This window comes from Pinus tabuliformis, chromosome 2_2 (assembly GCF_031772625.1).
Source record: "Pinus tabuliformis cultivar Carrire ecotype Pingquan chromosome 2_2, CPIR1, whole genome shotgun sequence".
Classification (NCBI taxonomy): Eukaryota; Viridiplantae; Streptophyta; class Pinopsida; order Pinales; family Pinaceae; genus Pinus; species Pinus tabuliformis.
In genome coordinates, this window is record NC_142300.1 from 283691214 (window position 1) to 283707631 (window position 16418).

A 16418-nucleotide genomic window follows, 5' to 3' on the forward strand; every position below is an offset into this window, starting at 1 on the left:
GAACAGAGCGTGGGTACGTGGGTTCCCTTAAGGCAAGGTGCATACGCCCGGCATTTTCCCAACTGAGAAAATGTCGGGGTACGCGGGTCCCCAGTGGAGCACCTGCGTACCCCGAAAGGCGGATCTTGAAACCCCAAAGCCTCCAAAAAATGAAACTAGGGCCTAAAAACGAATTCCAAACGGATGAAAATGAAGAGGAGGATGTTGTAGAATACCTGAAATAGACGGCGTTCGGTTTCGACGGTCGGATTCTCCGCAATGTCCACGGGAAGTTTCTTTCCAAAAGCCCTTTTTCTCTCCTCAGCAGTAAAATGGTAAAAATGAATTGGTAAAAGCCCTTTTTATAGGTTTTTTGGGTAAATAAATGGTAAATTTGTTTATTTTTCACCATGAAAAGGTATTTTTCAAAGTATTTTTATCTATCGTCAACAGGTATGAGTAATGTGTTGGTTTTTGTGCAGGATAAAGGATTTTCAGGGAAAATTGTCATTTTTTACAAACAAAAACATCAGAGTCATCTTTAAGCCCTTTTCTGACTCCTAAAACATGAAAAGATTGCCGAGCGTTTCTTTTACACTCGTTAAAACGGAATTAAAAGACGGTCCTCTTATAGCCCTTTTCTGACCGTAAAAACATGAAAAGATTGCCAGATTTTTGTCGTTTCAAATTCGATATTGGAAATAAAACGACGTGTCCTTGATCGCTTTTTACTTTTCAAGTCAAAGACACTAATCATGAAAGTACTCCTTGGTTGTAAAGATCAAGCGGTTCTATCAAGTATTATTTTATACTTTTTCGGGCTTGGGAGACACAAACTTATGAAAAAGGTCAACCCTGGAGTCTTCTTAAGTTTTTCAGACTCTCTAAAATTGAAAAACGCCGAGTTTCTCCTATACTGGACTCGTTAAAATTTCACAGTAAAGGACCTGTTCGATTACAAACAGGAACGGACCACTCCTTCTTAGGGTTCAAATCTAAACTAAGTTGGACTCGTCCGAAGGATGAGCTTATAATCAAGCAAATGTTATCCTCCTCAAGCTTGTAAAAAATAAAGAGGTACTTGCTAGAAATGGTGGGGGAAAAGAGAGAAAAATGAGCCTATTTGTTATCCTTTGTCTCAGAGAAACCTTATCACCACTCCTGAACACGACACTTTTCATTCACCTGGGTTGGGAAATCCTTTGCCTCATAGTTGATCAAACCACATTGAAAGTCTTCAGCCGGTTTCCGGGTATTAACTTTGGGTCAATTTTCACCAAGCCATCTGTTGTGTCGTTATGTGTTCAAGAGGTCACTGCAAACAAACCATTCATCTGCAAAATACCTGTCATCCATATTGACCATCCCTGAGTCAGTCCTTACAGCTACATTTCTTCAACTTGATTTATGATTTCGTGTTGTGGGCTTGCGTACGACGGATCGCTTTCTATCGACATCAGCACATTATCTAGAAAGATGATCTAGAAATCATCAGTACCTTGAAATCCGCATGCATCAATGGCAGGTTTCTCGCCTTCGACGATAGTTTACATCATTGACTTTCGATCGAAGGATTCCGTGATATGTTCGACATCAACACATTCATTCACATCTCATGGATTGTACTGGGTACTTTGAGAACCATTGACATCACTGGTGGTCTCTCTTACACTTGTTAACAGTTTACATCATTGACTGGTAATCAAGTGGTTTCTACCATGTTCGACATCAACTCATTTATTCGCATGGGTAGAATCGTACTATTTCGGGAAGTAGAAATGAAGACTCTGGATCTAGTTTCCGCCATCCAGGCTACGAGGAGTTTTGTATTCATTATATAGTAGACTAATTATAAACAAATGGCTGTGTCCATACTGTGTCTACATGAGTCTATGATTATGATGTATTGCGAAATCATTCCTGTATCAGAGCAGTAGTTAGTTTGTTAGTTAAAGTTTTTGATCTGAGTATGGGAATGCCTACCTCAGCGATGATATGATCTCATACATGTATTTTGTGTTGAATATTTGCAGGTTCCGACTGGGCTCTCCACAAGATAATCCTTGAAATGATAAAGTACTTCACCCTTCCTAGATGATATGAAACCCTAATCTACTACAGGCTTTGCACTTTAGGGGGCAATCTGTTACACTAAAATTTGTCACCATGACTATTTGTAGTCAGTATGGCTCCATCAATAGTCATACTGTCCTCCTTCGCAAGTCTTATACCTATGCTCCTCATGTCAAACTCCAAGAAAGAGAGAAAGTCCTTAAAAATCTATATAACTCTGGTTACGCAGTTTCTCTTATCCTTACCTGCGTGTACGCACCTCAAGTTCATAACACCTGCGTACTTGTACGCTCTGTCTGTAAAGGGGTGGATGCGTGCTCCTGTAAAGGTCAAAAGGCGCAAGTTTTACTCCAAAAAAGTTACTTGTGGTCGATTCTAGAGCATTCTAGAAGATGGTTTGACGTGGATTGAGCGCCTCCAGATGGTTCATGCATCCCAATGAAAGAGGAACTTATCCCATGAAGAGGGGAGCTATCCCATTGAAAGAGGGGCTTATCCCATTCATGGTGGACCTGATTAACTTCCTCCAAAGCACTATAAATACAGGCATTGGGCCAGAGGGAGGGGAGGTTGAAAGCTGAACATTCCTAAGGGTAGATGCTGCTGAAATTAGGACTCCCTTTTAGAGCTTGAGAGGAGAGATTCCAATCCTTTCCTAGCTTCATTTGGAAGTGGGTGAGCTGATCAAAGTAAATGAGAACTCTTGCTGGACCCTGGGAGGGACCTGCACAACACCAAGGCACTGGCTGTAATGGTTTCTTTTGTTTCCAATTAATACAATTAAGTTCATTTTTCTCAACAAGTTGTTATATATAATTTGTTTCATAAACTCCTTGGTATTTATGATGAATATGTTTTATTATATGAGTTATTCAGGTGCTATGTAATCGTTTGCTTGTTAGTGAATGCAGGCTTCAAGGAGAAGGAGCGCATCTGGATCAGAGAAGCTGGACTACAACAAACAAGCGTTGGACTAAAGGTAAGCCTTAAACACCTGGTTGCTTTTATTTTAAATGCACATTTAGGGAAAGATAGTGCTTGATTGTTTTGTTTGTCACTAGAAAGCCTTAGCTTCTAGGGAGGTCGGTTTTGTCCGCAAAATTGACTCTTTCCGCATGACAGCTGTGAACACTTGTGATGAATGAAGAGATAGGGTGGATGAAAGATGAGTATGAAGAGATTTTATGGATGAGTAAGTGAGGGTGAATGGGAGTGTGAATGAGATTTATGGAGTGAGTAGGGTTTGGGAATAGGGAGTAGGGTTTTGGGAATAGTGTAGGGTTTGGGGATTGGGGAAAAGTTTAGGGAATGATGTCTAGGGAATTATATACGAGGGGATGGAGTTTAGGGAACCACGAATAAATGATATGGGACAACAGTAAGGAGTGTATTTTTACAATATATGAGATAATTTAGTGACAATTAGGGTTTTATGTTTTTGAGAGACAACACAACCCAAAACTGATGCAACAATTCTTTTAGCAAGAATAGTGATGTTACTTACTTGTAATGAGGCAATGGAGAAGTTTTGAGGTGATTTGATGCAATTTGCAATGATCTGGAGCTCAACTACTAGGTGCGTAGCACACTCACCCAAGTGTGTAGTGCTGCTTTGGTGCATAGCGCCAGTTCAATTTTACACTGCAGAAAATTCCCAGGTGCGTAGCGCCACTTCTATGCATAGCACCAGAGTTTGGTGCGTAGTGCCTTTTTGCAAACCACTTTTTGAGGCCTTCCCGATGTCCAAATTGGGCATGTGATAGCTTGTTGGAAAGCTTGACGAGTATACTTTCCAGAACATGTTAAATGTTTCAATTTGGAGTTCATTTGCCCTATCAAAAGTCAAATCTCCCAAGACTGGTCAAAATGTGCAGAATGAGGCTACCTAAATGCAGAGTGTTGTTGCAGTCAAATTTTTAAGGTCTTCCTAAACTCCAAATTGAGCTCATGATAGCTAATTGGAAAGATCTTTGTGTCTACATATCAGTTGACTCATCAAGCAATTCATTGGGTCATTCCACCTAGGAGAAAAATTGATTTTACCAAGGTCACTCCAGGGGTGCAACAACTCTCCTGAGGCAACTGTATTTTTGACATTTCTCTAAAACCATAACACCTGTGTAAAAAGTGAAGGAGTTTTTTCTTCCTTGGCCTATTGTGAACAAAAACCTCTCTCATTTTTTCCAAATTCATTTTTTCTTGCTCAGAAACAAAAACCTTAGGAGAGGGTAATGAGCCTTACCTGAGCATAACTGAAGCACAACAAGGTGTAAAATGACCCATTGGAACATGAAATAATGATGACAACTATTTTAACGATGGTACACTCATTCGAATGGTGACATGGACCAGTACATGGAAGTATTTGGAAGGAGTGAAAACAATCCTAGACCTAATACCTAATCACCAAATTTTACTTGAAGACTCACTGAAATGACAAAATTTGACTTTGACATCCTACGACCACTTTGTGAGAGCATGTTTGATCACTGGTGGAAGGCTTCAAAGACTGACACTAACAGTGCCTATATTACCATGTGCACTACAAGAACATGAAATTTTGAACATTTGATGTGAGATCTTGATGCATTTTTTTGTTATTAAGCATATATATATATATATATATATATATATATATATATATATATATATATATATATAACAACAACAACAACAACAACACTTGTGCCTATATTACCATGTGCACTACAAGAACGTGAAATTTTGAAACTTTGATGTGAGACCTTGATGCATGATGTGTGTATTAGATTTAAAGAATTGATATGCATGTCTCATAAAAATGCATCAGTTTCTGTTTTTATGGCACACATTGTTTAGTGAGTTCAAAAGATTATAATGCAATGTTACATATATATATATATCTTAATTAATTGTTTTTCACAAAATTTCAATTAATTTTTTCAAAGTTAGAAAAAATTAATTGATTTTTATATTTTAATTATTTTGTTTTGATATAATGATTTCATTAATACATTATCCAATTAATTATACCAATGTTATATGTAACAGTGTAAATAATCCATATATTAATTAATTAGAAACACAACATTTTAAACATTGGACAATGTAATAAAAAAAAAACATATGGAAACACATTTAATTATATATGAATAAGAGACATATCATCATACAAAATGGGACTATATAAAGGTCCACGTTAATCAAAATATAACCAATATATAATTGGTACACTTATTGGAAACATGTTGACATCCAATTAGAACAACATGTCCAATACATTAAACAAAATGTCAATATGCAATTCTTACACTTAATGGTAACATGTTCTCATGAAATTCGAAGAATATGTCAAGTAAATTGAACAAAATCGTTATTTTTCAAAGAATTTTTTTCCAAATCATACAATTTGTAGTAACATTTAATTATATTGATTGGCATCCATCACATGAACTGGCGACATCTCTTAAGTTGTGTGCATGCCTCATTTCTTCATCACTTGTAGGCAATATTGTACATGGGTAATTTAACTGAATGTTTTATTGATTGACTTGTTTTTGATGTTTCATCTCTTCATGTTACATCTACAAATGTAAAAATAAAGTGTAATAACTATATTTATATTTATATATTAGAATAAACTTTATCACGTGAATAAAAATTTATAACATAGCAGCAAATGTTTCATAAACAATACACATTCTTTCGAAGCCATGCTTCATGTCATTTCTTAACCTCTTCCATTGGTTCCACTCCATACTTTGCTTCCTACATGTTTAATATGGTCATAGGGTTTCCACTTAGTTAACCTGTGCCATAATGCTTATGTTTAGGATATATTAAAAAATGCCTCTAATCTCACTATATATTGATAAAAGGATCCAAAAATCCTTTTGTTGACCTTCCCCCTCCCAATACATATTTCTAATAAAAATGACCTATATTTTTAATCGATTTCCCTTATTTTTACTAATTAGCCCATGTTTTACCCCCTAATAGCTATAAACCCTCCTTATCACATATCCCCCTCCCCCAAAAATACCTACAGTATATTGACTCTATTTTTCATATTTTAAAAATTCCCTATATGAATGAATGTGGTAAAACATTGGTCAACAAGGTGAAGACCCCATGAATATTTCATGATAAAGCATAATTATAATTAATATAAAGTTTTAGGTTTTTTTTTTTTAATGAAAAAGTTAAACATAGTTACTTACAAATTATTCAATTAAATCTTAATTCTTCGACATATATTCACAACCAATTAATAACCCAGTGTTGATAAATTCTTTAGTTGGTTCTTCTTTCTATGTTAGCACTTATGGATAAGTGGATTATTTCTGTTATTTCACGGGTCTCATTAGCCACTACTCTAGATATGCTTTATGTAATTTATATATAACCTAATACTTAGAGTCATTGGCTAATTTTTGTATTATTAATGAAGTATATCAATATATTCCTTTCATTATATCTCATAGTTTTGTAAGAATATTATCACTTCTCGTTAACTTCCAAAACCACTCTAAATGAAATGAGGACTAAATCATCATCATTTACATGTTCCATAATTTTTATCTTCTTAGGATGACATTTTGTTTCCTTGCTTTTGGTCCCTACAAAACATCAAAAAAAATGTGAAATTGAATGTTTAAAACATGTTAAGAATTAATGTTAAGAAATTCATTTTTAATAAAATGTAAAAAAAATTTGATGTTGATTACCTTTTGATCCACCTAATTCTTCTCTTTTCAACATTTCCATAATTTTTTAACACTATTTTACACTCATATTATAAAAATCTTATTAAGTTTTTCTTTATATCATATGTATTTACCAATACATATCATTAATTTAAAATTACAAATAATTCAAATATAATAATTTTTTGAGCAAACTTAAAGAACTTGCCTTGTTCTCTGGTAGACTGAACTATCAACATTCTCATTGCAATAAATTATTTTTCCTTAAACATTAAAAAAATTTAAAATAAATAAATAAAAATAATTAGATATTAAAATTACCAATTTTTTTTATATTTTACAAAATAAAATAACAATAAATATAATAATAAAAAAAACTATGCACTCATACATAATATATATGAATATGCACCCATGTAAGATTACTATGTAATTACAAGTTCGGAAATGTTATTTTAAACTTCTTATATTCATTCGATTCTTTATATGTTAATAGAAGCATTGATGTATTATGACTATTTACTGTCTATTGTCAAATCCATATACAAATCTAAAACATAAACATTTTAGTATTTAAAAAAATGGTACTTACATTTTTAACTAAGCAATGTGGTTAAGATGAATATGTGCATCCATGCATAGTTACTGTACAATGCATACCAATGACCGTAATTATATTATTCATAATATATATGAATATGCACCCATGTAAGATTACTATGTAATTACAAATTCAGAAACGTTATTTTCAACTTTTTATATTCATTCAATTCTTTATATGTTAATAGAAGCATTGATGTCTTATGACTATTTATTGTGCATTGTCAAACCCATATACAAATTTAAAACATAAACACTTTTAGTATTTAAAAAATGGTATTTACATTTTTAACTAAGCAATGTGGTTAACATGAATATGTGCATCGATGCATAGTTATTGTACAATGCATACCAATCATTGTAATTACATTATTCATAATATATATGAATATGCACCCATGTAAGATTTATATGTAATTACAAATTCGGAAATGTTATTTTCAACTTTTTATATTCATTTGATTCTTTATATGTTAATAGAAGCATTGATGTCTTATGACTATTTACTGTCAAACCCATATACAAATTTAAAACATAAACATTTTTAGTATTTAAAAAAATTGTACTTACATTTTTAACTAAGCAATGTGGTTAACATGAATATGTGCATCGATGCATAGTTAGTGTACAATGCATACCAATGACCGTAATTACATTATTTAAAAATGAAAGAAAGTGATTTGAAATCCAATGTAACAAGTGATCCAATTGAAACGGATAAGAAATACCATATATATATATATATATATATATATATATATATATATAAGAGTAAAGAATCTGATTCACTCGATCGATAGGGTCATGGGGAGGGGCGGTAGAGTGACTAATTCTTCCAGGCATTCAGCTCTCTACCCGTGATTAAAAGAAAGTAAGAATTGGCAGAGCCCCTTATATAAGAATTGAAACCGTTCACTCCAGCCAAGTAGTCAATTCATTCTAACGCCGGTAAAGGCCCTCTCTATCTGGTCGAGCTCTCTCCCCATTGACCAACTAAAAATCTATTGCTGAAAGGAAAAAAGCCATTTTGTGAAATATAAAAAGGGAAACTAGAGAGCCAACAAGATATGTATGGCTTCCAATATGAAGGTAACTGTAAAACTATTCTATTTTTTTGAAAATGCACTAAAAATTATTTGAATCAAATAAATGAAAGATTGAAATGGTAAATAGAATAAAGTGACCTACCTAAAAAAAATTTAATAATGATTTTTTATAAATTTGATTTTTCGAAAAATCTAATTACTTCAAAAAGTTTTCATCATAAATCTCTCTTGTACAAATTTCCCTTCTAAATATTGAAAAAATGAAAAATGTAAAAAAAAGATTAGTAATTTATATATATATATATATATATCCTTTTATTTTTTGAGAATAGATTAAAAATTATTTATATTAAATAGGCAAAAAATTGAGATGATCAATAATATGAAGTTGTTTGAAATTTCTCCTCTACGTATTTATGTGTGACCTATAGTAATCCTTTACAAATTTGGCTCTTCAAATATATCCACTCACTCCAAAGTCTTTCTTTGTAAATCTCCCCTTTAAATTTTGGCAAAATAATGGAAAAAAATACAATCTAATTAATAAACACACATCTAGAAAAATAAAAATTTGCATTGATGATAAATGCATGTGCTATTTTTAAACTTATTTATTTTAGTGCATTATATAGTGTCAAATGCACCATTGCATTTGTCACATGAAAATGCACCACTAGAAAATCTAACTAAAGAAATTGAAATGTAAACCTCCATAATTAAAATTTTGTGAGGGTTTTGATTTACAAAGGTGAAAATGAAAGTCACTCTTCAATGTGTATAATTAGTTAGAGCACCAATATATTTTGTATATATAGATGCATTGGTGCATCAAAAAATAATAGCGAGCACACATTGGTGCATCGAAAAATAATAGCGAGCATTGATAACTTTTAAAATCCCTTCGTAATTCTCTTTGAAATTAAATTGTTCTATGTTTTCCAAACTTTCTTCTAAGAATCTATTCATGTATTGATGATGGATTTGTTTAAATGTATAGGAAATATTAATAATAAAAATGGTGAATTCTTTAAATTCCAACTCATTTCATATTATTTTGAGTTCTTCAAACTCTCCCCCATTGTTTGTAGCAAGTTAAGATTTTATTTATGATTAATTTATTTTATTGAATTTATGTTATTTATGCATGTGCATTTGAATAATTGTTCATTGAATTTTGTAGAATCACGAGATAGGGTTGATTTTAGTTGTGCAAGAGATTCCAATAAACCAAAAATGTTGCACGCTCTTATAATGAAAAAGATAATATAGATAGATGTTTAATAAAAGTGGCTAGTTGCTTAACTCTGCCAATTATAACATGACATCCAACAACTAGCCCTAGTCAATGGTACTACACCATGAATTTAATCTATTTTATGATACCCCAGTAGTGTGTGGTTAAAATGCAAAGGGTTGAAATAGAACTCTCGACATGTCACATGTCCCATTATATTAATGGTAGATTACCCAAAGATGATGGTCTAATATGTCCCACTATAATTAAAATCTAATAGGTGATATAGAAAATATATGTAAGATGACTTCCATATACTCCTTTTTTTTAAGTTGGAAGCCAAATTAACTAAGTTCCATTCTAAATTGAACAATCCATCACCTTTTGTTAATTCAATTGAGAGTTCCGGTGAGCCAAAATATGATATCAATACTACACAAAACATCTCTACTAGGATATCCAAAAAGTTGTTTGAGTTGAGGGAAAAATTATCCAATTGCATGGATTTAATTGTTGGAAGGTAGTGATGACTTCCCTCTTTTTATCCTTTTTCAAGGTAAATACCAAACCTAATGCAACTATGTTTTTTATGGTGATTAATCATCTTTCATGCCTATGCCCAATGTCAAAACTAAATTATCATTTTATTGATGTGCCAAGTCCCAAATAGATGTTACAAATATTAGGTTACTTGTCCTTTCACATGTATCCATTTTTCCAAATAATCAATAGCACTTACATGATTTTGTGCTCCCCTTATGATATGGCAATGCAATGACTTAATTAGCATTCATAATTCCTTTGATCATAGTTGTTAATTTGAATTTCATTCTTAATTAAATATTGTTTAGTGATTTAAATAGCATTTATATGTCTTTATAAATTATGTTATTTGGATTTCATTCATGTTATAGGAAAATTTGGGCACATCAACCCCGACTTCCAGATCCGTATTATTAGGGTCCATCAACCCCTAATTCAGTTGTTTTCATTCCCTAATGAAGTTAACCTACATCATGCTTGCCTCCCAAGAGTCTCATGTCACCATTCATCCAAAAAATGCCCCTAAAGAGATCAGTGCAGATGGCTCTTTATCAGGCTGCAAGGTATTGCAGGAACTGCACTGTCTGGGTGCTATGCATCGCAGCTAGCCTTTGTTTCACCTGTGATAAGCGAGATTCATCAATTTTTTTAAATGAATCCATTGGATTCCTCATCCAATGGATCCTTCTAGAAGTTTCCAGATGGATTGGAGCTCGCTTTTGGATGAGGAAGAGGATGAATGAACCTTAATCCATTATCCCTTCCTCCATGGAACCACTTCCCAATTATGGCAAAGCATTCATGAGGGCCATTAATGGCCTAACCTCCTCCATTTAGCTATAAATGGACCAAGCATTCAAAGGCTTTGGGAGCTTGGAACTTTTTGAGTTAAGGAAATGCTGTTTGAGTGAGACTTGAAAGAGAATAATGTTATCATGTCAAATTGTTGCATCATGAGGAAAGCAGGGTTTGAAACTGGAAGGAAGATGCTGAATCGAACATGGCTTCAAGGGTTGTAATTTTTCCTTTATCAATAAATAGTTCTATACTTTTTTCCATTCATGTGTTTATATGATGTTTATTGTACTTTCGATTCTATAATATGTTTAGTTAATAGATCAATATGTATGTTTTGATGGTTTTCTGTCTCGGCTTGTGTGTAGGTACCTTCCAAGCAAGTTAAGTACGAAAGGGAGTGGCGAAAGCGGTCAAAGGGAAGAGGGATCGAGCGAGAGATACAGGTTGGTTATTTTGTTCCTCTCTCTTTTATCTGTTAGCTATAGGAAAAGCATTGGAATTACTTTAACTATTGTTCTAGACTAGCTACTAGGTCTAGGGGTTAGTCGTTTGAAGAAACACTAAATTTGCCCATAAAAAAATGGTGACTCTGTTGGGGAGCGATCCTATCCCTTATAGTAGCTTATCAATCTCTTAAAACACTTTGACATACTTTCCTTTTTGCTGTTCATCGAATTCAAGTTCAATTCACTGAAGATTGAGTCAGTTTTGAGTATAAAATTGTCATTCTGTAATCAGCGCACCTCTGTAACTGACACAGTGCACTGCATTGCACCCTCTGCATAGAGACAGTGAGATGCATCGCACTGTCCCTCACTCTGGCCTGTGCTGATCCCTTTAGGATTAGTTTTCCCATCTAGGAGCTGAAACCTTAAGTCAATTTTTAGTTGTTTGAATTGTCTGTTGGATTTAGATGAGGTCTTGTCTCTGAAAAAAGTCTTTGTTTCCTTGTTTTGACCCAATTTAGACTAGATTGTTGAATGTTTTTATGTATTTGTTTTATCATTTGCAGTCCATTGTCAAAAAGTAGTTTCAGTCGATTTTTTTGTCAAAAAACGAAGTGTCGTAAAGTCTTCCTTCATAAATAATCGATTGGTCTATTTGTGCATCTGATTCATATTTTCGTTTAAAGTGTCGAAAATCTTCGTTTCCTTAAAGTTGAAAGTGTCGTTTAGTCTTCCTTTACCTTTAAGAGAAATTGTCATAAATCGACATTTTTGTGAAAAGAGTTTTTGAATCGTTTGTGCATTAGTTTTTCTTAGTGCATAATTCACATTAAGAAGAACTGAAAAGAAAAGAAATACATGCAATTGCATTTTAGAGTTTGAGTTTGTGTGTTTAAAAGGAATGGCTTAGGGAATTGCATTAGTTTGTGCTCTTTGTTGTTTGATCCAAAAAGTACTTGTTTGCTCTATCCCTTGTAGCTAGGATTTTCATTGTTGAAAACAAATGGAAAGAGTGCTTCTCATTCTAGTTGCATTCTTAGGAATTTTGGAAAACATCTCGTGGTGAAACCCAAAGGAAAATTTTAAGCAAGATCAACCTAAAATTAACTTCAATTAACCTAATAACGCATTGGAATTTAACACAAACATCTAGAGGTGTCTAGGCTAGAGATGTGTTCCAGCATCTTAAAACCTAGTGGCTGTCATTTTCATTGAGGTTGGGTGATTCCTCCTCTCTGAACCGATAAGTACTAGCACGAACTTATGCTCCCTGTACCGTCATGTATATAGTGGGAGACCCCAATAGGTTTAAATCCTTTATCCCTAGGAAGTTGAGTCTGCCACCTTACCAATCACAATGCACCGAACACAGCATTCGGGAAGACTGACTATCGTATGGTAAATCCTTGGTAATTTCTCTTTCATTTACCACCAAGGTGTATATTGCAGTTTTGTGATTAGTTTGGTAAACCCTCTTGTCTAGTATCTCCAAAGCAGTCACTTTCGTTCCTTTTCGACTCCTTAAAAGAAAAGGTTCATTTGAGCGCTTGTCCTTTCAAGCTCATTAAACATCGAAAGCGACTAGAGTCATCTTTTGTTTTTTCTCGACTCTTTAAAAATGAAAAAGCAAAGTTATGTTCTAGTGTCATAAAATTTAATTGACCACGAATAACATCCTTATTCCTTAGTTGATTTTAGGTTGATAAGAACAATCAAAAATTCTGGAGGAAGATCAACCTCCACTCTGTCATTCGAGGAGAGTTACGAGCAAACCGCCCTTGCCACCGGAAGCGACACCCATCCGGTCAAGGCGGACTCGTCAAACTAAGTCTGGTACTTCAAGAGTTTTTGGTACTTCATCTGAATTACCAGAGCCACCTATCATGGCTAGTACTAAGCCTCAAGTTACTCCAACTATTTCTGGTACATCTGTTACACAAGAAGAAGTTACTCAACTACCTAAGGCCACTATAATGGAAACAAGTGAACAAGTACTTGAAGTTGATCAACCAGAAATTACTTCAGAACTTGAACCTGTTCAATTGGAATTTGATCTAGAACCCATAGCAGTTGAAACTGAAGACATTTCTGAACCTGAAGTTGTTCATGAACCTTCCCTTGAAACTGAAGTTCTTTTACCAGAACATCTGGACTTTGACCTTGAACATTCCAAAGTTGTTACTGAAATACCTCAGTCATCTGTAGTTCTTGAAACTCCATCTTTAACACCAGAAGTATTTTTTGGACCTGATGGTGAAATCCTTCCACCTGGATTAATTGTTGTAGAGGAAGAAGCTGAAGAAGATTCTACCCCCGGGACTCCACATCATTTTGGACCTGGTTTATATCTTTATTCTGAGACTCTTCCTCATTTTGCTGCTGCCTCTGAAATCCCACTTGATTCATTAGGTCAACTTTTGGTTCAGTTAACCATGGCAAAACAACCACAAACATCCCAGACTGCTTCATCTGATGCAGCTGCGGCAGAGTCCTTTGCTGCTACTTCTTCGATGTTTACTACCACACCTGAGTCACATTTATATGGACAGCCGTCCATCCCGGCTGGTTAGAAGTCTATTTCTGGAATCCACTCAGGGGTTTCTTCTTTGCCATGGTCATCACCCATGTCGTTGTCAGGAAATTTACCTAGTTCTTATTATCAAGGACAACAGTTTGATCCTGCTTACCAGTATCAAACTGGGAAATTCGGTGAACAAAGACCCATATATCCTCTTAACACTGGATTGCCACCATATGGTTAACAATATGCCTATTCACAACATCCTCCCTATCAAGGAGGACAACCCTATGGTTATGTCCCGCCGTATCTAGGTCAGCCTGAAATGAGAGTCTGTCAGTGGTAGCCAACTATGCCACCATAACCAAGGCTTGTGTATCCAACACAACCTATGCAAACTGAGCCAATTATTTCGACCCAACCTGTCGTAACTATGGAACCACAGATACAATCTCAACCTGTGCATGTTAGTTCCGTTGCCTGGCAACCTCAAGTTTCGAGTCAGCAAAACCAAACTTCTTAGGTTGTTATGCAACAACCGCTTGTTTCTAGGGTACAATTACCTTAGGTTAGTGTGCCATTATCTAGAGTGACTCAAGTTGCTACAAGATTAGTTTATTCTCAGCCTAGTCAAATTGGCGTTGTGGGGCAATATCAAAATTCACAACCGATACCCCAACAACCTTGGCAGCCGCAATATCCATAGCCTCCTTTTCATAATGTCCAACCTCAGTATGGGCCTACTTTCCAAACTCAGCCTGGGCAAGGACAATATCAAGCGTATCAGGGTCTTGTGTATCAAGCCCAACCCGGTTACAGACAAATGCAAGGTTAACCTGGTTATAATCCATATACCAGATATGTCCCACCGCCTTATCAAGGATATCCGCCTTATGCAGGTATGCAAAGGCCTGTGGCACAGGCAATTCCATCTTATCCTGGATATGCTCAACCTGATTTGAATCGGCAATTGCCATTTGTGGCGACCCTGGAATTATCGGATTTAAACTAGCTCACCAATGATCCAATTTTGTATGCACCTTGGTGGCCGGTGATTCCTCATAAGTTGCCTTTTGATATTTCAAAGTTTAGTGGAAATCTTGGAGAAGACCCGTCAAATCATGTTATGACTTATCATTTATGGTGTTCTTCGAACTCCTTGAATGATGATTCGATAAGACTCAATCTTTTCCAAAGAAAGCTCATTGATTCAGCTGCTAAGTGGTATATTGAATTTTCGAGAGCTTCTTTTAATAATTTCACCCATTTAGCAACTACCTTTCTAACCCACTTCCAGTTACCCATTAGATATGAAATTGGAACGGAACTTTTGACCAACTTTAAACAAACAACTTATACTCACATATCAGATCATATTCATGAGTGGCGTCGTCGTCGTCGCATGGTTAAAACCTATGTTCCTGATCAGCTTTTAGCTGAGTGGTTCATTAAGTCCTTATTGCCATCTATCACTGAGGATGTGGCTAAAGGTGGAGTTGTTACAGAAGAGCAAGTGATTGCTTGTGCCCAATATTTGGATTTAATTTACACACAATCCGGCACGCTCTATGACAAAATTCCACATGCACCATGCCTTAATCAATCCATTCCACCTCCATCATCGAATAGGGACTCTCATGTCGGAGACGGTGTGATCGGTTCCTTGAGCACACAAATGGCGAGTAGACCATCTGGTCAATCACTTGCCACAAATCAAACTGTAAATGCACCTGAGGTTCTTGCTTCCGAGATTAATGTCGTGTCATCTAACAAAGGTAAGAATCAAAAGCAACTAGGAAGCAAGAAAAAAGGGAAAAATAAAAAGAAAAATGAAAACCCTCCTCAAGAGAAATCATTTGATTCCTCTACTTCGAGAAAGAAACCTCGTTATCCATGTCTGATATGTAATGACGAGAATTTTACAAGGGATTTTCCTCACCGCTCGAAAGTTTCTAAACTGTTAAAAGCTTCTACCGCATCTACAGTGTTGACAGATCCGTTTCCGAACCCGGATACCAATATGGTTGCAACTGAAAATGCTTCCACATCCTAGGTATTAATGTTATCCATCGCAAAACCTAAAGATGAAGTTTTGGTTCAGACATGTAGTAAAGATTATGGTAATCCGCCATCGTCGTCAAATAATCAGGCCACTGATCAACCTGGTTCTTCGACTTCGACCGCATCGGAAAATATTCCACTACCCATTGCACCAGAATTAACAATAAAGCCACCTAAGGGAGTTGTGCATAAATCAATGTTTAACCCTCGAGCTTGAGCTGCTCAAAATTATAACATAGTAGAAGATCTTGCTCAGTCTCCTTTTGCTATGTCAACGCTTAAGGTATTAAAAAATTTCCCCTCCCAGAAGTAGGCTTTATTGTCAGCAATAGGTGGAATAGATCCAGCAGATTCTAATCTTGTAGTTTTTAATCACTCAAGATATACACCACAGTTACCAGCTCAATTAGATTTTCTGATTCAGGTTAAAGCTCT